The sequence below is a fragment of the Protopterus annectens genome, chromosome 12.part0 (genome assembly GCF_019279795.1).
Source record: "Protopterus annectens isolate FY-2018-M chromosome 12.part0, PAN1.0, whole genome shotgun sequence".
Classification (NCBI taxonomy): Eukaryota; Metazoa; Chordata; order Ceratodontiformes; family Protopteridae; genus Protopterus; species Protopterus annectens.
This window is the reverse complement of record NC_056746.1, coordinates 1,105,077,242-1,105,101,016: the sequence shown is the minus strand read 5'-3', so window position 1 is coordinate 1,105,101,016 and position 23,775 is coordinate 1,105,077,242.

The window sequence follows — 23,775 nt, the reverse complement described above, 5'->3', positions numbered from 1 at the left end:
TTTCTACTAACGTACACCAGCATAATTATTTTAGCTAGGAATGACAAAATGCTACATATTTAGTTTAAAAGTATAGACTAGCACTGCGATGCAGTGATTTTCTTCTTGAAATGTTATAGTTTTAAGATTAAAATTAGTGTATTCATTTATGCTAATTTTGGTTTTATTAAAATTAATGATAAAGAATAAGAATTTTTCATTTTAATTGATTTAAATTGTGCCAGTGACAGGGACAACTTTTCAGACTATGTTTTTTTTTTCCACTTTTCTGTGCCCTGTTTGTGCAACATTTGCCTACATGAAGAGTCTGAACTTACTGCCGAGGTTTAACCAGTCTGTTTACCGATAGCTTGCAGCATGACTCACACCTCTGTACGTGAATGAAAAAGAAACAAGAAATGATTAAATTAAGGTAATCTTGAGTATTTAAGCACTACTGTATGCAAAGCATTTTGAACACTGTCATCATTATTCTTGGTAACTCTTGCCATACTGTTGAAGATTGTTTGTATATTTTCCTTTTAGGAATGAGAAAGGTGAGTTGTTGCATCTGTTGAACTTATAGTTTGCCTGTGAAGTACAATACAGTATTTCTGATTTATTGATAGCATGTAGTTGTCTTGAATTTTTATAGTGGGATGAGATACTGTATCAGTGCACGTATGCAAGCTCAGCACTGTCCTGGTTCCAGGCAACCATGCCTTCAGCTGTGTAGAATTTGAGACAGGCAGTTGGCATTCTCTGTCTAGAGCTGTGAAAGTTCATGGCTATGCTTGCCATGGTGCTTGTAATATGGCACATTGTTTACTTCAGACAACGATAGGAAGTTGCATCCTCTTGGACACTACAATTCTGTGTGCCTTCATGTATTAACCATGGCTAGTACAGAAATGGCTTGCTTAAATAGGTGATGCTCATTCTTGACATGAAGAAGTTAACTGCATTCTGTGTGGGGGAAAGTAGGAGACGTTACAGTTTTATACAAAAAGGAATCTGAGGATAGATTGAATGATGGCAACATGTATTATTCTGTATTGTAGATGCTTAAGAATACTTGAAAATAGAAATAGAGATTTGGTTTTAATGGCCTTGGAATTGGGTGCATCATACATTTTAATGGTCATCCTGTCTAACTGGAGCAGTGAAGGGAATATATTGCTCAGGAATGATTCCATAGTATCTGTATGTATTTCTTCAGGACCATTCCCTTGGTGATAACCAATTTATATGAATTACTCATCAGAATAGTTAATGCCCGTGGTGGTGGTGCTGCGGTAGCGTTGTCGCCTCACAGTAAGACGCTGTCCGGTTTGATTCTCAGCTAGAGCATCTTCTGCGTGGAGACATGCATGAATGGGGGTACCTTCGTTGAATGTTGTGCATCAGGGCTGGTAACTCGGCATGTAAAAATCAACTACCAATCATTAGCAGACCGGAGTTCCGCTGTGGAGACCCCTAACCGGGAAAAGCTGAAAGACACAAACAAAACTCATCAGAATAGTTAATGTAAAGCTGTTTTTGGTTATTACTAACATACAGTGGCACAGTATACTCCTAACTGTTAATATATGTTGCTGTATTGCTTTGTGTAGCCAAGATTAAAAGCTATTAATATCTTACAAATTTGAAACTATTATGCTATTGACTTAAATAAGACATGCTGGAGGGACAGATTTATCTCCCAGCAACTGCTGCATCCTTGGAACAGGCTACCAATTCATGTGAAACAGAACACCTCTATGACACTGTTCAAGAGGAACCTAGACGAGTGGATGGGGCACTGTAAAGTCTTTCCTGGGATAGAGCCCACAACCCTCGTGGACATGGGCAGTCATCACTAAATGCAATCTTTGGTATTGACTAGTATTTCTATAGTATTCATTGGGATGAAATGGCTAGGCTTAAATGACCTCTGAGTTGATAGCCTAGTAATCTGTTATAATCCTATCTGTTATCAGTGTTGAGTTTTGATAATACAGACTGTAGAGTCCGGAGCATTTTTATTGAACCTTTGTTCCCAAAATGTGAATATGTAACCCTCAGTTGCTTGCAATTTTGAGCTGATGGCCTTTCTGTTTTCAATGGATTATGGTGATGGCATATGCATGTGGTAGGTTAACAGTCTCATGCCTGATATAATAAAGTGGCAAATGAAAGATGTCCTTCTTGTTTAATAGCTAGAGCTGGGATCTACATTATCTACTGCATGTGCTTTGATGTTCTATTCAAGGACATTGGCAAATGTGCTATGTATACTATAGTGTACATGTGATCAGCTAGTAAGGTAGCAAGAACAGGCAAAAAAATTCCTTCTTAACTGTGAACTGCTATAAGAAAAGTGTCTTGATATCCTACCGCTCTCTGTATATGATTGCCTGCTTTCAGAGGTCCAAGAAGCGTTAAATGGCTACTGAATGACCTGCTCCCAGCCCAGACTGATAATTACCACTTCTTTAATTTCTAAAAGGAATCAGGTGTCACTGATGCCACAAGTCTGACTTTATGTTTTCTACATGGGGAGAGGGTGATCTGCTTGTGAAGCAATGGGAATGATCTACTTTCTTTGGGTGACAAACTGACAAGCTGATTCATTGAAAGGGATCACTGTGGAGTATTGGAGGTTAATCTTTACTCAGAAAGTACACAGATAATAACAACAACAATAATAATAATAATAATAATAATAATAATAATAATAATAATAATAATAAAGACACAGTTTGGATGAACTAAAAGCAAACTTTATTGATCCATAAAGTGAAAGAGAAGTGCTTTCATCTACTAAAACTATTGTCAAGATTTGTAGACTAATTCAGATCAGTGTCAGAGTAACCATTGCTCTGAAGAAGTCTACAGATCTTGAAATAGTATAGTAGATAAAAATAGTTTAGTAGATGAAATTATTTGTTCAGTAACAGAGGCTCATAAGACTTACTACACAGGGTTAGAGGATATCAGCCATTTCATAATTTTATCTTTGCACTCAAAGTTAATTAGAGTTAATTATACAAATAGTATATTTACAAGAAGCACAATCCCTTGCATAGGACCTTGTTCTCCACAGAAAACAGGACAGAAGTTTAAAGAAAGCTGGAGTTTTGACCAAGTCATTTTAAATCTTTAAATCTGTTCTGGTTCCAAATAGAAAACAGAATAAAGAAGAAAGGAATGTGAAGACTCAGAAGTAGAAACCATTAGTGGCTTACTAAGGAGTACCAGTAGTTGTTCAGAGTAATGACTCGAGTAACGCAACCCATATGGTTTACTAAGGAGTACCAGTAGTTGTTCAGAGTAATGACTCGAGTAAGGCAACCCATATGGTTTACTAAGGAGTACCAGTAGTTGTTCAGAGTAATGACTCGAGTAAGGCAACCCATATGGTTTACTAAGGAGTACCAGTAGTTGTTCAGAGTAATGACTCGAGTAAGGCAACCCATATGGTTTACTAAGGAGCACCAGTAGTTGTTCAGAGTAATGACTCGAGTAAGGCAACCCATATGGTTTACTAAGGAGTACCAGTAGTTGTTCAGAGTAATGACTCGAGTAAGGCAACCCATATGGCTTACTAAGGAGCACCAGTAGTTGTTCAGAGTAATGACTCGAGTAAGGCAACCCATATATCTTACTAAGGAGCACCAATAGTTGTTCAGAGTAATGCCTCGAGTAACGCAACCCATATGGCTTACTAAGGAGCACCAGTAGTTGTTCAGAGTAATGACTCGAGTAAGGCAGCCCATATGGCTTACTAAGGAGCACCAGTAGTTGTTCAGAGTAATGACTTGAGTAAGGCAACCCATATAGCTTACTAAGGAGCACCAGTAGTTGTTCAGAGTAATGACTTGAGTAAGGCAACCCATATAGCTTAATGAGGAGCACCAGTAGTTGTTCAGAGTAATGACTTGAGTAAGGCAACCCATATGGCTTACTAAGGAGCACCAGTAGTTGTTCAGAGTAATGACTCGAGTAAGGCAAACCATATGGTTTACTAAGGACCACCAGTAGTTGTTCAGAGTAATGACTTGAGTAAGGCAACCCATATAGCTTACTAAGGAGCACCAGTAGTTGTTCAGAGTAATGACTCGAGTAAGGCAACCCATATGGTTTACTAAGAAGTACCAGTAGTTGTTCAGAGTAATGACTCGAGTAAGGCAACCCATATGGCTTACTAAGGAGCACCAGTAGTTGTTCAGAGTAATGACTCGAGTAAGGCAACCCATATGGCTTACTAAAGAGCACCAGTAGTTGTTCAGAGTAATGACTCGAGTAAGGCAACCCATATAGCTAACTAAGGAGCACCAATAGTTGTTCAGAGTAATGACTCGAGTAACGCAACCCATATGGCTTACTAAGGAGCACCAGTAGTTGTTCAGAGTAATGACTCGAGTAAGGCAGCCCATATGGCTTACTAAGGAGCACCAGTAGTTGTTCAGAGTAATGACTTGAGTAAGGCAACCCATATAGCTTACTAAGGAGCACCAGTAGTTGTTCAGAGTAATGACTCGAGTAAGGCAACCCATATGGTTTACTAAGGAGCACCAGTAGTTGTTCAGAGTAATGACTTGAGTAAGGCAACCCATATGGCTTACTAAGGAGCACCAGTAGATGTTCAGAGTAAAGACTTGAGTAAGGCAACGCATATAGCTTACTAAGAAGCACCAGTAGTTGTTCAGAGTAATGACTTGAGTAAGGCAACCCATATAGCTTAATGAGGAGCACCAGTAGTTGTTCAGAGTAATGACTCGAGTAAGGCAACACATATGGCTTACTAAGGAGCACCAGTAGTTGTTCAGAGTAATGACTCGAGTAAGGCAAACCATATGGTTTACTAAGGAGCACCAGTAGTTGTTCAGAGTAATGACTTGAGTAAGGCAACCCATATAGCTTACTAAGGAGCACCAGTAGTTGTTCAGAGTAATGACTCGAGTAAGGCAACCCATATGGTTTACTAAGAAGTACCAGTAGTTGTTCAGAGTAATGACTCGAGTAAGGCAACCCATATGGTTTACTAAGGAGCACCAGTAGTTGTTCAAAGAAATGACTTGAGTAAGGCAACCCATATAGCTTACTAAGGAGCACCAGTAGTTGTTCAGAGTAATGACTCGAGTAAGGCAACCCATATGGCTTACTAAAGAGCACCAGTAGTTGTTCAGAGTAATGACTCGAGTAAGGCAATCCATATGGTTTACTAAGGAGTACCAGTAGTTGGTCAGAGTAATGACTTGAGTAAGGCAACCCATATAGCTTACTAAGGAGCACCAGTAGTTGTTCAGAGTAATGACTTGAGTAAGGCAACCCATATAGCTTACTAAGGAGCACCAGTAGTTGTTCAGAGTAATGACTCGAGTAAGGCAACCCATATGGCTTACTAAAGAGCACCAGTAGTTGTTCAGAGTAATGACTCGAGTAAGGCAACCCATATGGCTTACTAAGGAGCACCAATAGTTGTTCAGAGTAATGACTCGAGTAAGGCAACCTATATAGCTTACTAAGGAGCACCAGTAGTTGTTCAGAGTAATGACTCATGGAAGGCAACCCATATGGTTTACTAAGGAGCACCAGTAGTTGTTCAGAGTAATGACTCGAGTAAGGCAGCCCATATGGTTTACTAAGGAGCACCAGTAGTTGTTCAGAGTAATGACTCGAGTAAGGCAACCCATATGGTTTACTAAGGAACACCAGTAGTTGTTCAGAGAAATGACTCGAGTAAGGCAACCCATATGGTTTACTAAGGAGCACCAGTAGTTGTTCAGAGTAATGACTCGAGTAAGGCAACCCATATGGCTTACTAAGGAGCACCAGTAGTTGTTCAGAGTAATGACTCGAGTAAGGCAACCCATATGGCTTACTAAAGAGCACCAGTAGTTGTTCAGAGTAATGACTCGAGTAAGGCAACCCATATGGCTTACTAAGGAGCACCAGTAGTTGTTCAGAGTAATGACTCGAGTAACGCAACCCATATAGCTTACTAAGGAGCACCAGTAGTTGTTCAGAGTAATGACTCGAATAAGGCAACCCATATGGTTTACTAAGGAGCACCAGTAGTTGTTCAGAGTAATGACTCGAGTAAGGCAGCCCATATGGTTTACTAAGGAGCACCAGTAGTTGTTCAGAGTAATGACTCGAGTAAGGCAACCCATATGGCTTACTAAAGAGCACCAGTAGTTGTTCAGAGTAATGACTCGAGTAAGGCAAACCATATGGCTTACTAAAGAGCACCAGTAGTTGTTCAGAGTAATGACTCGAGTAAGGCAACCCATATGGCTTACTAAAGAGCACCAGTAGTTGTTCAGAGTAATGACTCGAGTAAGGCAACCCATATGGCTTACTAAGGAGCACCAGTAGTTGTTCAGAGTAATGACTCGAGTAAGGCAACCCATATAGCTTACTAAGGAGCACCAGTAGTTGTTCAGAGTAATGACTCGTGTAAGGCAACCCATATGGTTTACTAAGGAGCACCAGTAGTTGTTCAGAGTAATGACTCGAGTAAGGCAGCCCATATGGTTTACTAAGGAGCACCAGTAGTTGTTCAGAGTAATGACTCGAGTAAGGCAACCCATATGGTTTACTAAGGAGCACCAGTAGTTGTTCAGAGTAATGACTCGAGTAAGGCAACCCATATGGTTTACTAAGGAGCACCAGTAGTTGTTCAGAGTAATGACTCGAGTAAGGCAACCCATATGGCTTACTAAGGAGCCCCAGTAGTTGTTCAGAGTAATGACTCGAGTAAGGCAACCCATATGGCATACTAAAGGGCACCAGTAGTTGTTCAGAGTAATGACTCGAGTAAGGCAACCCATATGGCTTACTAAGGAGCACCAGTAGTTGGTCAGAGAAATGACTCGAGTAAGCCAACCCATATAGCTTACTAAGGAGCACCAGTAGTTGTTCAGAGTAATGACTCGAGTAAGGCTATCCTTATGGTTTACTAAGGAGCACCAGTAGTTGTTCAGAGTAATAACTCGAGTAAGGCAACCCATATGGCTTACTAAGGAGCACCAGTAGTTGTTCAGTGTAATGACTCGAGTAAGGCAACCCATATAGCTTACTAAGGAGCATCAGTAGTTGTTCAGAGTAATGACTCGAGTAAGGCAACCCATATGGCTTACTAAGGAGCACCAGTAGTTGTTCAGAGTAATGACTTGAGTAAGGCAAACCATATGGTTTACTAAGGAGCACCAGTAGTTGTTCAGAGTAATGACTCGAGTAAGGCAACCCATATGGTTTACTAAGAAGTACCAGTAGTTGTTCAGAGTAATGACTCGAGTAAGGCAACCCATATGGTTTACTAAGGAGCACCAGTAGTTGTTCAAAGAAATGACTTGAGTAAGGCAACCCATATAGCTTACTAAGGAGCACCAGTAGTTGTTCTGAGCAATGACTTGAGTAAGGCAACCCATATAGCTTACTAAGGAGCACCAGTAGTTGTTCAGAGTAATGACTTGAGTAAGGCAACCCATATAGCTTACTAAGGAGCACCAGTAGTTGTTCAGAGTAATGACTCGAGTAAGGCAACCCATATGGCTTACTAAAGAGCACCAGTAGTTGTTCAGAGTAATGACTCGAGTAAGGCCACCCATATGGTTTACTAAGGAGCACCAGTAGTTGTTCATAGTAATGACTTGAGTAACGCAACTCATTTAGCTTACTAAGGAGCACCAGTAGTTGTTCAGAGTAATGACTCAAGTAAGGCAACCCATATGGCTTACTAAGGAGCACCAGTAGTTGTTCAGAGTAATGACTCGAGTAAGGCAACCCATATAGCTTACTAAGGAGCACCAGTAGTTGTTCAGAGAAATGACTCGAGTAAGGCAACCCATATAGTTTACTAAGGAGCACCAGTAGTTGTTCAGAGTAATGACTCGAGTAAGGCTATCCTTATGGTTTACTAAGGAGCACCAGTAGTTGTTCAGAGTAATAACTCGAGTAAGGCAACCCATATGGCTTACTAAGGAGCACCAGTAGTTGTTCAAAGTAATAACTTGAGTAAGGCAACCCATATAGCTTACTAAGGAGCACCAGTAGTTGTTCAGAGTAATGACTTGAGTAAGGCAACCCATATAGCTTACTAAGGAGCACCAGTAGTTGTTCAGAGTAATGACTCGAGTAAGGCAACCCATATGGCTTACTAAGGAGCACCAGTAGTTGTTCAGAGTAATGACTCGAGTAAGGCAACCCATATGGTTTACTAAGGAGCACCAGTAGTTGTTCACAGTAATGACTTGAGTAAGGCAACCGATATAGCTTACTAAGGAGCACCAGTAGTTGTTCAGAGTAATGACTCGAGTAAGGCCACCCATATGGTTTACTAAGGAGCACCAGTAGTTGTTCAGAGTAATGACTTGAGTAACGCAACCCATATAGCTTACTAAGGAGCACCAGTAGTTGTTCAGAGTAATGACTCAAGTAAGGCAACCCATATGGCTTACTAAGCAGTACCAGTGGTTGTTCAGAGTAATGACTCGAGTAAGGCAACCCATATAGCTTACTAAGGAGCACCAGTAGTTGTTCAGAGAAATGACTCGAGTAAGGCAACCCATATAGCTTACTAAGGAGCACCAGTAGTTGTTCAGAGTAATGACTCGAGTAAGGCTATCCTTATGGTTTACTAAGGAGCACCAGTAGTTGTTCAGAGTAATAACTCGAGTAAGGCAACCCATATGGCTTATTAAGGAGCACCAGTAGTTGTTCAAAGTAATGACTTGAGTAAGGCAACCCATATAGCTTACTAAGGAGCACCAGTAGTTGTTCAGAGTAATGACTTGAGTAAGGCAACCCATATAGCTTACTAAGTAGCACCAGTAGTTGTTCAGAGTAATGACTCGAGTAAGGCAACCCATATGGCTTACTAAGGAGCACCAGTAGTTGTTCAGAGTAATGACTCGAGTAAGGCAACCCATATGGTTTACTAAGGAGCACCAGTAGTTGTTCACAGTAATGACTTGAGTAAGGCAACCCATATAGCTTACTAAGGAGCACCAGTAGTTGTTCAGAGTAATGACTCGAGTAAGGCAACCCATATGGTTTACTAAGAAGTACCAGTAGTTGTTCAGAGTAATGACTCGAGTAAGGCAACCCATATGGTTTACTTAGGAGCACCAGTAGTTGTTCAAAGAAATGACTTGAGTAAGGCAACCCATATAGCTTACTAAGGAGCACCAGTAGTTGTTCAGAGTAATGACTTGAGTAAGGCAACCCATATAGCTTACTAAGGAGCACCAGTAGTTGTTCAGAGTAATGACTTGAGTAAGGCAACCCATATAGCTTACTAAGGAGCACCAGTAGTTGTTCAGAGTAATGACTCGAGTAAGGCAACCCATATGGCTTACTAAAGAGCACCAGTAGTTGTTCAGAGTAATGACTCGAGTAAGGCAACCCATATGGTTTACTAAGGAGCACCAGTAGTTGTTCAGAGTAATGACTTGAGTAACGCAACCCATATAGCTTACTAAGGAGCACCAGTAGTTGTTCAGAGTAATGACTCGAGTAAGGCAACCCATATGGCTTACTAAGGAGCACCAGTAGTTGTTCAGAGTAATGACTCGAGTAAGGCAACCCATATAGCTTACTAAGGAGCACCAGTAGTTGTTCAGAGTAATGACTCATGTAAGGCAACCCATATGGTTTACTAAGGAGCACCAGTAGTTGTTCAGAGTAATGACTCAAGTAAGGCAGCCCATATGGTTTACTAAGGAGCACCAGTATTGGTTCAGAGTAATGACTCGAGTAAGGCAACCCATATGGTTTACTAAGGAGCACCAGTAGTTGTTCAGAGTAATGACTCGAGTAAGGCAACCAATATGGTTTACTAAGGAGCACCAATAGTTGTTCAGAGTAATGACTCGAGTAAGGCAACCCATATGGCTTACTAAGGAGCACCAGTAGTTGTTCAGAGTAATGACTCGAGTAAGGCAACCCATATGGCTTACTAAAGAGCACCAGTAGTTGTTCAGAGTAATGACTTGAGTAAGGCAACCCATATGGTTTACTAAGGAGCACCAGTAGTTGTTCAAAGAAATGACTTGAGTAAGGCAACCCATATAGCTTACTACGGAGCACCAGTAGTTGATCAGAGTAATGACTTGAGTACGGCAACCCATATAGCTTACTAAGGAGCACCAGTAGTTGTTCAGAGTAATGACTTGAGTAAGGCAACCCATATAGCTTACTAAGGAGCACCAGTAGTTGTTCAGAGTAATGACTTGAGTAAGGCAACCCATATAGCTTACTAAGGAGCACCAGTAGTTGTTCAGAGTAATGACTCGAGTAAGGCAACCCATATGGCTTACTAAAGAGCACCAGTAGTTGTTCAGAGTAATGACTCGAGTAAGGCAACCCATATGGTTTACTAAGGAGCACCAGTAGTTGTTCAGAGTAATGACTTGAGTAACACAACCCATATAGCTTACTAAGGAGCACCAGTAGTTGTTCAGAGTAATGACTCGAGTAAGGCAACCCATTTGGCTTACTAAGGAGCACCAGTAGTTGTTCAGAGTAATGACTTGAGTAAGGCAACCCATATAGCTTACTAAGGAGCATCAGTAGTTGTTCAGAGTAATGACTCGTGTAAGGCAACCCATATGGTTTACTAAGGAGCACCAGTAGTTGTTCAGAGTAATGACTCAAGTAAGGCAGCCCATATGGTTTACTAAGGAGCACCAGTAGTTGTTCAGAGTAATGACTCGAGTAAGGCAACCCATATGGTTTACTAAGGAGCACCAGTACTTGTTCAGAGTAATGACTCGAGTAAGGCAACCCATATGGTTTACTAAGGAGCACCAGTAGTTGTTCAGAGTAATGACTCGAGTAAGGCAACCCATATGGCTTACTAAGGAGCACCAGTAGTTGTTTAGAGTAATGACTCGAGTAAGGCAACCCATATGGCTTACTAAAGAGCACCAGTAGTTGTTCAGAGTAATGACTCGAGTAAGGCAACCCATATGGCTTACTAAGGAGCACCAGTAGTTGTTCAGAGTAATGACTCGAGTAAGGCAACCCATATAGCTTACTAAGGAGCACCAGTAGTTGTTTAGAGTAATGACTCGAGTAAGGCAACCCATATGGCTTACTAAGGAGCACCAGTTGTTGTTCAGAGTAATGACTCGAGTAAGGCAACCCATATGGCTTTCTAAGAAGTACCAGTAGTTGTTCAGAGTAATGACTCGAGTAAGGCAACCCATATGGCTTACTAAGGAGTACCAGTAGTTGTTCAGAGTAATAACTCGAGTAAGGCAACCCATATGGCTTACTAAGAAGCACCAGTAGTTGTTCAGAGTAATAACTCGAGTAAGGCAACCCATATGGCTTACTAAGGAGCACCAGTAGTTGTTCAGAGTAATGACTCGAATAAGGCAACCCATATAGCTTATTAAGGAGCACCAGTAGTTGTTCAGAGTAATGACTCAAGTAAGGCAACCCATATAGCTTACTAAGGAGCACCAGTAGTTGTTCAGAGTAATGACTCGCGTAAGGCAACCCTTATGGCTTACTAAGGAGCACCAGTAGTTGTTCAGAGTAATGACTCAAGTAAGGCAACCCATATGGCTTACTAAGAAGCACCAGTAGTTGTTCAGAGTAATGACTCGAATAAGGCAACCCATATAGCTTATTAAGGAGCACCAGTAGTTGTTCAGAGTAATGACTCAAGTAAGGCAACCCATATAGCTTACTAAGGAGCACCAGTAGTTGTTCAGAGTAATGACTCGAGTAAGGCAACCCATATGGCTTACTAAGGAGCACCAGTAGTTGTTCAGAGTAATGACTCAAGTAAGGCAACCCATATGGTTTACTAAGGAGCACCAGTAGTTGTTCAGAGTAATGACTCGAGTAAGGCAACCCATATGGTTTACTAAGGAGCACCAGTAGTTGTTCAGAGTAATGACTCGAGTAAGGCAACCCATATGGTTTACTAAGGAGCACCAGTAGTTGTTCAGAGTAGTGACTCGAGTAAGGTAACCCATATGGTTTACTAAGGAGCACCAGTAGTTGTTCAGAGTAATGACTCGAGTAAGGGAACCCATATGGCTTACTAAGGAGCACCAGTAGTTATTCAGAGTAATGACTCGAGTAAGGTAACCCATATAGCTTACTAAAGAGCACCAGTAGTTGTTCAGAGTAATGACTCGAGTAAGGCAACCCATATGGCTTACTAAGGAGCACCAGTAGTTATTCAGAGTAATGACTCGAGTAAGGCAACCCATATAGCTTACTAAAGAGCACCAGTAGTTGTTCAGAGTAATGACTCGAGTAAGGCAACCCATATGGCTTACTAAGGAGCACCAGTAGTTGTTCAGAGTAATGACTCGAGTAAGGCAACCCATATGGCTTAATTTATTCCAACACCTAAAAGGTTTATGGAAGATGATAAGATTTTATTAGACAAATTACCTAAGGTGCACCTGAGGTGGACTCCAAACTAATTCTGTGAGTCCTGGAAGGAAATCAGCAAATTTTTGAAGCGGTAACCTTATCCTAATGTTTTGTTTCTGTAGATGGATTCATCAAAGATCTACATCACCTTGCTCATCTGTTTTTAAAGGGGCTCACTGATAGGGTACAGTAACAGTCTTTTCACATCTGTAGTCCCCTGATTCATATCTTCTCCATTCGTACCATCTAACAGTAGCACAGAGGAAGATACAGCATTTCTTGTACTTGGAATGAATAGCACTCTATACAAAATGCCCCAAAATATGTGCCTCACATAGTTTTATCTCCATTACTTAATTCAGCACTCCAGTCATCTATCTATCCCTTGGCCCTGTTTTCAAGCTACAGCAGTTGGTGGTACAGATCTCTAAAAGTCCCATGTTGAGTCTTCCTCACACTACGTGCTATTTCTGTTTTTCCAATAATAATTACAAAAAAACAATGAAAGCTATGAAGCTTTCAGAAAAGGGCACCGTTAAGTAACTGTGAAGTGGCATGGCAGGAATGGCATTACAGACTCAGAAAACAGACTGCTAACTAGCAAAATCATTGCAGATCATATAAAGGACTTAGCCGAGTACACCACGTTGACTTGTATGATATTTGAGCACAGACTGGAACAATGTACCTATGATGGGTTTAAACACTATCTTGCTGACTGTACCTACTTGGTTAAGATCACCAGTGGCTTATCCAGCACTGTTCTAGACTGGTTTGATTTGCATCTGACTTGGACCTTGGTGTTCTCTTTTTTATTATATTGTTCATTTTTAGTTAAATATATAGTGTTCAGTCTTTGTTTACATATTATAATTACTGTAATTAATTAAAACTGTATCTTCCTATGGAAAACACTTACTAAGATTTGACATTTTTATTCATCTCACTCATCTCAACATTACCAACATACAGTCCTGGGGCCTCCCCTCTATTTTTCACCACTGTTTCTAAATTTCTGCTTTCCTCTTGCTCACGTTCACCGCTACTATTAACCCTTATCCACTACATAACTCTGATAACAATGATGTCACCTTGGAGTGACCAGCCCTATACATTCAAGTGCACACAGAAGGATTTCTGTAAACTGTTTTCTGCCATATGGAACCTTCTAACATGCAAAGCTGTCCTACCTTTTCCAGTTTCATACTGTGCCATAAGGCATACTACTTTGAGAAAATACGTCTCTGTTATAATATACTGTCCTATCCATTCACAAAAATATAACAATGCCTATAAATAATACTTCAATAACCATAACTGTTGTTTGTACTTACTGTATGCCTTTGTAAATATTTGAATTACTGATAATCTGTGTGTATATTTGAATTATTAATCTCTGTAAAATGCTAAACCCTGTAAATAGCAGAATCTGCCCCACAAATGTAAAAGCATTACCATATTGTGTAAGTTACATTGTCATTTAGTCATGTCAGGCTGCTTGATATGAATGCCTCACTCTGTGTCTAATTCCTTCTTGTAAACCTTTTATACTTGTGATATTTGGTCTAGATTATAGCTGAAAGGACCATCCATATGCTCCAGTGACCCAGTTAACAAATATGTGGACAAACAATAAAATCTATGCAGATGGCTAGTTCTGTTTTAGAACAGTCTACTTCTATGTGAAGATTAATAGGGTATTGCAAGACAACTTCAACACACTATTTGATTGGCTCAGTGACTTCCTCTTTTAGATTACATCTATCTTAATTTAGTGCCCTGCTGTTTGTATCCCAAGCTGGCTTATGCAAGGGACTTACCTCACTGAACTGAACTCCTCTTCTGCACATGAGCCATCTATTTTGAATACTCAGGTAACTGCTGATAGATTTTACACTGGATATTTTACCCCTACACTTTTTTTTTTTTTTTCTTTCTCACCAAGACTTTGCCAATTGGATCTTCTACTTTTTTCCATTTCACCAATTCTTTCCAGGAGAATGGGATTGTGGTATTCCTGGGGTAAGAGAGAGTGCTGTGGCCCAGTTGATCCTGCCTGGAAACCCCCAGCCCTGTTGATCCTGCCCGGAACCCCCCATCAGCCTTCTAACCCCTAACCCCCCCCAGCAAATGTTGGGCAGTAGGGAGTGGGCCAGTTTGTTGGACCTAAGTGATGGCCTACCCTTTTCCCTGGGAGCAGCTTCCTCCCACCTTGGCAACTCCTGAATTGTTACATCCTGGGGGAAATACACATCTGCATGCTAGTTTCCCCTTGGTTACATAGTTTGAATGCAGTACCTCAAACAATGAAAAGGAATAATTAAAAGCATTGTACTTGTTGTAGCCTGAACTGATCAAGGAAAGACCATAGTCCAGTTATATAATAAGCACTGTCTTGCTAATAGCCACTCTGGGTTTAGGGCCCAGAAATCTAGAAATTTTATGAGAGAAGGCTGAGTTGCCCTTAAAAAAAAATCAGCCAGCCACGTACCCAGGTATTTACAAAAGTTGAAATTACACAGTTTATGGTATTGGTACCCAGGTATTTGAAGCCATTCATGTCAAATGCAGTTTCATTACAGTGTTGAATTTATCAGCCCATGGGAACTTGACTTTTATATTCATTTATTTGACTGAGTCACTTTTCAGTGAAATCAAATCCATCAAACCTTATTCAGCAAATCAACAGTAACAGTGTTTTCACTTACTGCAAGGTTTTGTGACTTCAGAGTGGGCTATTGTAATCAAGAGTGTACAGACAATAAACCAATTCTGTGGCACGGAGGGATAAAGCCTTCACTATGCCACGGGTGACCCAACTTTAACTGGCAGCTTGGATAACAGAGGGGGTAAAGCTTTCACTATGCCACAGGTGACTCAACTTTAGCAGCTTGGATGACTATAGAAGCTTGCCAAATAAGGAAGGGAATGAGTGGGTCCTGCTGGTTTGTGTAACCTAGGAGTTGGGAGACATGTGTGGCTACCCACATGGGTGATACCTAGTGGCAGAATGAAGTGTTCAACCAGTGGTGCTCAAGACCAGTCAAGCTTGTGCTATTATAGTGCATTCAGTCTATGTAACCAAGGGGAAACTAGCATGCAGATGTATGCTTCCCTCAGGACATAATAACTGAGGAGTTGCCAAGGTTGGAAGGGAGCTGATCCCAGGGGAAAAGGGTAGGCCATCCCTCAGGACCAATAAACTGACCCATTCCCTACAGCCTAACACTTGCCAGGGGGATGAAGGCTTTCCTTGCAACATGTGAATCGTGTTCAAGTTTCTGCATAGGTAAGACTGTGAAAAAACTCAACCGAAGAATCTATGAACACATTTTAGCTATCAAACAAAAAGAAACAAACAATGCATTAGCAAAACATTCAGTGAATTGTGTTTCATTCAAGAAATTCATTTTTTTCATTATTGATGCTGTCAGTTTGTTAGAGTTCACAGGGGATTATAAGGTATCATTAGAATTCCATGCAGTGAAACTAGTATTTATTTATTATTATTTATTTTATTGGCATTTGTTGACCGGGAAAGTCCACTGGGCAAAGATCCATTTTCAGTGGAGGCCCGGGGAGAAAAGCTCTACAGTTAACAACAGCAATAAAGCAAAAATGTTTCAGTATCATTACAGATCTGGGGAGAAAGGCTCCGCAGTTTAAAATAAAGCACAAACAAGCATCACAGAAATTACATAATTACCAACAGATGTTATACAGATTAATATACAAGCTTCAACTATCAGGTAAAAACTATATCATAGAAATTTAGTACATTGTGATGAGCAATTAATAAGGTCTTCCATTTACTTGAAATAGATTGAAATCAGAGGTGTGGAATGGAGGATCTTTGTTTAATAGGTTATATAATTAGGGGGGCTTACATTGTATATTACACGTATGGCTTGGATTTTGTAAGAGGTAGATTTTTAGTGCAGCTTTAAAGGGCTTTAGGGAGTCTAGTTGGGTAATGGTAGAGGGTAGGGTATTCTATTGTTTGGCTATGTTGTAGAAATATAGGCATTGTCCTGCTCTCTTGTTGGGTTTTGCTATGCTTAGAAGGGTTTTCTCTGAAGACCGGAGAGATCGAGTAGGGGTATATATGTGTAAATGGATCGGAGAGTGAGACAGTTTTTGGGTTGGAAAATTAATTTATGGGCCATAATTAGTTGAGTAAGCTGAAGATAGTGGTGATATTCTAGCCAGGACAGGTTTGAGAGAGCAGTACAGTGGTGTGAGTGGTTTGGCAAATTAGATGCAAATTGTGCTATTTTATAGTAGCATTGCAGCTTACTACTAAGGGATGCATGGAGGTTGGTGAAGATGGGGCTCCCATACATAAGGTATGGAATAAGCAAAGTATTTGCTAGCTTGATCCTAGTTTGATTATCAAGGTAGATTTTGTGTTGGTATAATTTGCCTAGTTTGAAATGGTTTTTTTTACTGTGTTCAGTATATGTTGTTCAAAGGAGAGTTTGTCATCGATAGTAATTCCTAGAAGTTTTGCAAATTTTACCACTTCAGTTATAGTTTTGTTATGGGAGAGAATTTTAAATTCTGTAGTTGGAGGTTTTAGTGAGAATAATAGCAGTTTAGTTTTTTTTTTTTTTTGGTTAAGCATTAATTGAGAGTCATTTATCTAGGTTTCTATAGAGGATAAGGTATCTTGGGTGATTGTCTGGAGATTGGTGAAATTATTGGGGGAGGAGATGATAGTTGCATTATCTGCATACTGATTTAGTGTGCTGTGTTGGGAGACTTTATTTAGGTCATTAATGAAGATATTAAAAAGTAGTGGTCCTAAAATGGATCCTTGTGGAACACCTGTGTTGTTGCTGTCTGTTGTTAAGGTAGGAGGAAAACCAGGGTATTACACTATGAGAGCAACCAAGTTTCTGTAGGTGTTGCAAAAGTTTAGAGTGTCAAAAGCTTTTGAAAGGTCTAGCAAGAGTACAGAGGTGGGAAAGCTAGCATCAAGAGCTTTGTTCACTATGTCAGTGAAGGAGACTAGAGCTGAGGTTGTACTATGGCCTGGGCAGAATCCATGTTCAGTGGGAGATAAGAGGTTATTATTGATGTGGTGATTGAGTAGCTGGGTTTGAATACATTTTTCTAGGATTTTTGATAGTGGGGAGAGGATGGAGACAGGCCGGTAGTTTCAGAGATCGTCTGCATTACCTCCTTTGTGAAGTGGGGTCATAATGTTTTTTTTTTTCATAGAAGGGGGAACATATGATTCAGTAATGGAGTGATTGATAAGAATGCTGACTGGATAGGCAATAGTCTTGGCTGCAAGCTGTAAGTATTCTGGAGGTAAGTTATCGGCTGAGAGTGAGCAAGGTTTCACTTTGGTTAGAAATCTTTGAATTAGGGATGTAGATACGGGTTGGAATGAGAAAGGTGGATTCACTAGACAATTATTTATGAGGAAGAGGGGGTCTATAGTGGTAGTGCTAGAGATGGGATTTGTTTTTGAGGGTGAGTCTTTGATTAGTTTTTGAATGGTGTCAATAAAATAGTTATTGAATATCTGGGCAATCTGGAGAGGGGTTTTGTTGGGAGCAGGTGATGGATTTTGGATGTTACCAGCATTCAGGAGGGAGGATACTGATTTCCAGAATGTCTTTGGGTTGATGTTTTGGGAGGAGAGTTTAGAGGAGAAATAAGCTTTCTTATCGGTTAGGATAAGTTTCTTTGCAGCATTTTGAAGTTTCTTTTAATTTCGTTCATTTTCTATGGTCCTACATTTTTTTCCAAAATTTCCAAGCTTTGTCTCTGGATGTAAGGGTTTCTTTGGCATTTTTTGTCAGCCAGGGGACATGGTTTGGTTTTGAGCACTTAGTACGAAGAGGTGCTAGGCTGTTTAGTGTGTTCAGAAAGATGTTGTTAAAGTATCGTGCAGGATCATCTAAAGACAGTGATTTTAATGAGGACCAGTTGTGAGTTTGAAGGGTAGTTATAAATGATTCTTGGTTAAAGTGGGCACGGTTCCTGATTGATTTATATGTGTGAGCTTTGGGTATATGTAAATGGGTTCTGTGGGTGTTAGCAGGTAGGTGGTCACTTAGGGTGTTAGGGAGGGTACCGGTATTGATGTAGTACTGGGGGTGGGATACTAGGATCCAGTATAGTATAGCTTCAGCTCAGGTGTTTAATGCCTGTGTAGGCTCTGAGATAGGTTGGGTGAAACTGTGTAGGTTTATCCTGGTGTTAGGAGTTTTGGAGGTTACGTTATACCAGTTGATGTTAGTATCTCCTAGAATGATAGTTTCCTGGGGGATAGTGTGGTTAATTCATCCTACAAAGTCTTCTAAATGGGAGATGTTATGACCTGGGGGAATATAAATGGTGACACTACATAGTTGTTTGTTACGGTTTATATGGGGGGATGTCATTAGGATTTTTAGACAGCCAAAGGTGAGGACTGGAATTGGATGTATAATTATTGTTAAGGAGTCTCTATATATTAGGGCTACACCCACTCCTTTTTTCTGGATCCTAGCTTTACGAATAATGTTGTTCCCAGGGGAAGGATTTCAGAGTCTAATATATGTGCTTTGAGCCAGGTTTTGGTTATTGCTATTATGTTGGGCGAGTGGTAACCAAGCCAGGACTCGAATTCTGTGATCTTGTTGCAGAAGTTCAAGGCACTGATAGTTACAAAGTGTAAATCACAGGCTTTAGGGCTGTGGGTAGTTTTGGTTAAGTTATCAGGTCTGGGGTTGGGGTGTATACCTCCACATTGGGGTATTACTGTGAGGAGATGAAGTAGAGTGTGTGGCTGGTGAATGTTTGGTGATGGTAATTGTGGGTAATGTAGTATTAATTTGAGTTTAGTGGTGGTGGGGGTAGTGTGTGGTTTGGCTGAACATAGGTTGTTGCTTGCTAATAGGGATGGAGAGATGCTGGAGTAACTGTGAAGGTTGACATGTGAGAGGGTGGTTAGTCTTATGGATTGTAGGGGTGAAATATCTAGTCTAGAGTAGGCAGTGGTGGATAGGGATAATAGTAGAAGTTAAGAAGCATGGATGAGTAAGATTGTTGAGAGGTGTGATATGTGGTACATTACTATATTGGGAGAAAATGTAGGCTTGTGTTGAAATATTATAAATAAAAGATTGGTGATGGGTGGAGTGAGAAATTTGAGAGGTGGAGGTGGGGGAGGGAATAGTAAGAGTGCAGGGAGGGTGTAATTGGTGTGGAATCTAGAGGGTGGAGCTAAAGGAAGTATATGTCTAGAGAAAGTAGAGGTGGATGGGAATGGGAGTAGGGTAGGGGAGCAGAGTGATACCACAAAAAGAAAAATACCCAATGGATACAAAACTAGTAATAAACAAAAGGAACCACGTCCAAGGCTCTAGGCAGAAATTTTTAATCCAGATGCATCCAAATTCACCAACTAAACGCTTTCACCTTAGCATATGGCTTCTTCAGAGTGAGTGAAAATCATCCATACCTTACATATTACTATGTTTTTGTTAGGGAATGTATAGCATATTTTTTCTACTGTGCGTGGACACATTCAGTTGTTTAAACTTTTGTAATTATTGTATAATTGCTCAATAATGTTTTTCATTGGATGATTGAATGATTGTTTGAATATTTAATGCAAGGTATGGATGCTTTTCACTCACTCTGAGGGGAGCAGAGTGAGCCCGGAGCAAAGAGGAGGGTGAACAGAGCGGGTTGCACCCATTCTCTGTGCTATTAGAGTAAATGAAGAAAAAACAATCACCTAGAGGTAAGGATCAGAGAAAGGTGCAGTCTATAAAATACTTTTATGTTAGCAAATAGACTTTTTTGAGGGGGTAGAATGGCCCAAGTAACACTGGGCGGTATAGAAAAGGTAGAAACTATATTTACAGGAGAAGAGGCTAAGTGGGAGGTTTAGATGATATGCTTCCTGTTTTGCAGACCAGGGGAGGGGGGGTAACACTAATTACTGTGTAGTGGGTAGTGTGAGGTAATAGCATTCACACTAAAAGAAAGATGGAGATTTAGTCCTTAAAGTAGTCCACTATCTGACTTTCAGTGGGGGGGGGGACTACTAGGTAGCTTTATCTGGGTTGCACATGGGTAGTAACGCTATAACTATAAACCCTAGCAAGAAGAAAAGAACAAAAAAACAGAAAAGAAGGAAATTTATTCCTAAAAAAATCCTAAAAATCAGAAAGTGCAATAGGGGGCTAGGGAGCTGGCAAGAAGTAGCAGGGTTCCCTAGCAGCATGCTCTCTAAGAAAAAAAGTATTATTACAGCTAGTAGAATACCCTGAGGAGAAAATAGACATACACAGCTTTTCCTGTATTTGCACTTATTTCTCTGGCTACAGGAGGTACAACTGTAAGATCACCTGGTCACTGTTTGTGGAGAATAAACACTTTATGGAGGAGTTTGGTAGCAGGGAATATGAAGGAGGCAAAACTATAGGAGAGAACGAAAGAGAGAGAGATATTGCTTACAAGGTAACAAAAATATGCGGAGCAGCAGCTTAAAAAAAATGATGCGGTCAGTTAAAATTTAACAGGAAAAAATGGGTTCAGTGCTGACTAGAGCAAGTAATAACTATTACATATAAGCAATTCTAGATATTGGATAATTAAACTGATAAAGTACTAGGAGCAGAGATATGCAGTGTTGTTACCAGCAAGTTCAAATAAACATAATAAAACAGTTAAAATGCATAGTAAAACACATAATAACACAGTTACAATGCATAGTAAAACCAAGACACACAGGGGCTGCACATTTCAGTATGACTGCTTCAGCCTTTACCACTGACATAATACCATTGAATACGTATCTAACATTCTGAATTTAACTAATTTGTCATAGTGAGAATTATAAAACAGTATTGCAGGACAGCAGGTATAAAATAGCTAACGAGTAAGTTCATCAGAAATACCAGAAAGCCCTCGCTAACTGTTCTAGTGTGCTACTAAGTTAACGCAATTACAAATGCCCTGTACAGACCTTTAGAATCAATATTTCAGTGGCTATATCATGTATCATAAGGGTCGATATCTCCACTTACAACATGCAAAAAGATAAATCTGCCCTGTACGGACCTTAAATTAAGTTATCAGTGATTCAGTGGCTATAGCCTGATTCCATTGGCCGATATTCTAACTTAAAACAATCAAAAATTAAGACAGTATCATATGCACAGTATACATGGTTATTCGCTACTTACTAGAGAGCATGCTGCAAGTTAGGAGACACTCTGCTTGGGGCAAGTACTGAAATTAAGTCAATGCAGGGGGCTGTTTCAATCACCAGGGGAGAAGATTTCAAATGTTTGATGGTTACAAAAAATACACATGCCAGAAGATTCCAGCCTGGCTCTAATACATTTTCTTTCTGTCTCACTCTCTCTCCACAAACTGGTCTTCTCATTTCAATATCAGCCAGGGTAGGATGGCTACCAATGCAATGATTTATTAGGCATCCAGGTCTTCGTGTTATTGCATGGAAATGTCTGCTTCCCTTAGTACAGTAGTTTCTCAACTACATAGCAACCTATAAGCTTAAGGTGTAGCACAGAACTAATAATCAACCTCAACAGACCTAAAATAGACCTAAATGTTACATGATCATGCCTTCATGGTTCTAAGCACACTACCTCAAATTTTCTCCCAGAGTATCTTGCTACTTATGATTACTACTTTTTTCCTTCTTATACTCTAGGTACTTTAGAATCACCCCTTCTGTATTTGCCTTGGTTAATAGTTAACTCAAATATTTAGGTGGGCATAGAGGACGACTCATATGAATCATCCCGTACCTTAGAACTTGCCCTGAGGAGTTAATGTATGGTGTACACACAGGGTATGTTGTAGTGTAGTAAACCCCATTCTGCACAGGTCTGAGCATTCTCTGCATGAGTGACAGCCAGTAGGTGCACTGAGTAATTGATGGCATCATACACATAGCTCTCATCTTTGTTCAAGAATCACAGACAAAGCCAAAATTAACGGGGGAGGCTTGTAAATATGACTTTAATTCACAGTGAAAGTTAATAAAATAGCAGGTTTTGCATCGACATACATTTTCTGTGCAATGTGAAGCATGAAATGATAATGCCTGGCATTATTAACCAACAATATTCCAGTGATTTACCGAATTTAATGAAAACGTTTTATGAGGGACAGGGCAAAATATTATGCAAAATCAGGGACAAGTGAGAAGTATGAATAGTACTAATATTTTAAAAAGTGTCCCTACTGTTATTTGTTTTGAGTAATACAGGAAAATATGTATGCAGCCTACATGTACATTACCACTGACACCGTTTGTAGCAGCTGCAAAGATAGCCATCAGAAATTGGATTTAAAGATTTACCAGATTTCTATTACCACCATGTGATACATACCATAAAACTGCTACCATAATATCGTTTGTCACTTTTGAAATGCTGGCATAATGGTTAAGGTGCTTACCTTACAAAAATAAGTTGCAGGGTTTGATTCTCAAGTGGTAATTGGCTAGGCATAAAATGGTCCAGAAGGGCAGTTAGCCTAGTACTAAAGTATGTGCAGTTTCTAATGGTGGGATTTGGCAAAAAGGTTAAGGTCTTCACCTCAAAGACACAAGGTACATGGTTTGTTTCTGACCTCAAATTGTTGGCTAGGTTTAACATGGCCCTTCAGGACTGTTAGCCTATGAACCTATACACACGGTCCTTGCAAAAAATGGATTTAATGTGTAGGAAAAAAAATGGCAAACATTCAGAGTAGCTGTGTTTTCCCCCCATTTTTGGTTTTAAAATTTATGTAAGATGGGAAACAGATTGCCATTCTGTTACAAATACTGCCACGGCAGACACTATTGGCATATGCATTACCGGAAGTGGGTGTGCAGTGTAGCCATTCCGCATAGGGCTATAGGTGGGGCTTGTTATTGTGCATCTCAGGGGGTAATACACTATACTATAATATAACCCACAGCCAATTCTGTTATAGATCAGGGGGTTATGTTATATCAGGGGGCAATACACTATACTATAATATAACCCAAAGCCAGTGTCTATACTAAGCAATAGCTCTATCCAGGAATCCACCATCCCTATCCTATGGAAATCCTTTTTCACTATTCCCCTGCATAAAGGTGGAAACTCTACAGACCCATCTAACTACTGACCTATAGTTATTCTATCTCCCCTCTCTAAGATTCTTGAAAAATATATCCACTCACAACTACTCAACTACCTCCTCCAGCATAACCTCCTTACTCCCCACTCAGCATGGTTTCAGTCCCAATCACAGCACAACCACGGCCCTCATCCTTTACATATACCATTGCCAAGGCCCTAGACAATAACAGACTCATATCATGTTTCTTCCTTGACCTTTCCAAAGCCTTTAATACAGTCTCCCATCCCCTACTGCTATCTAAACTTGCAGACCTCA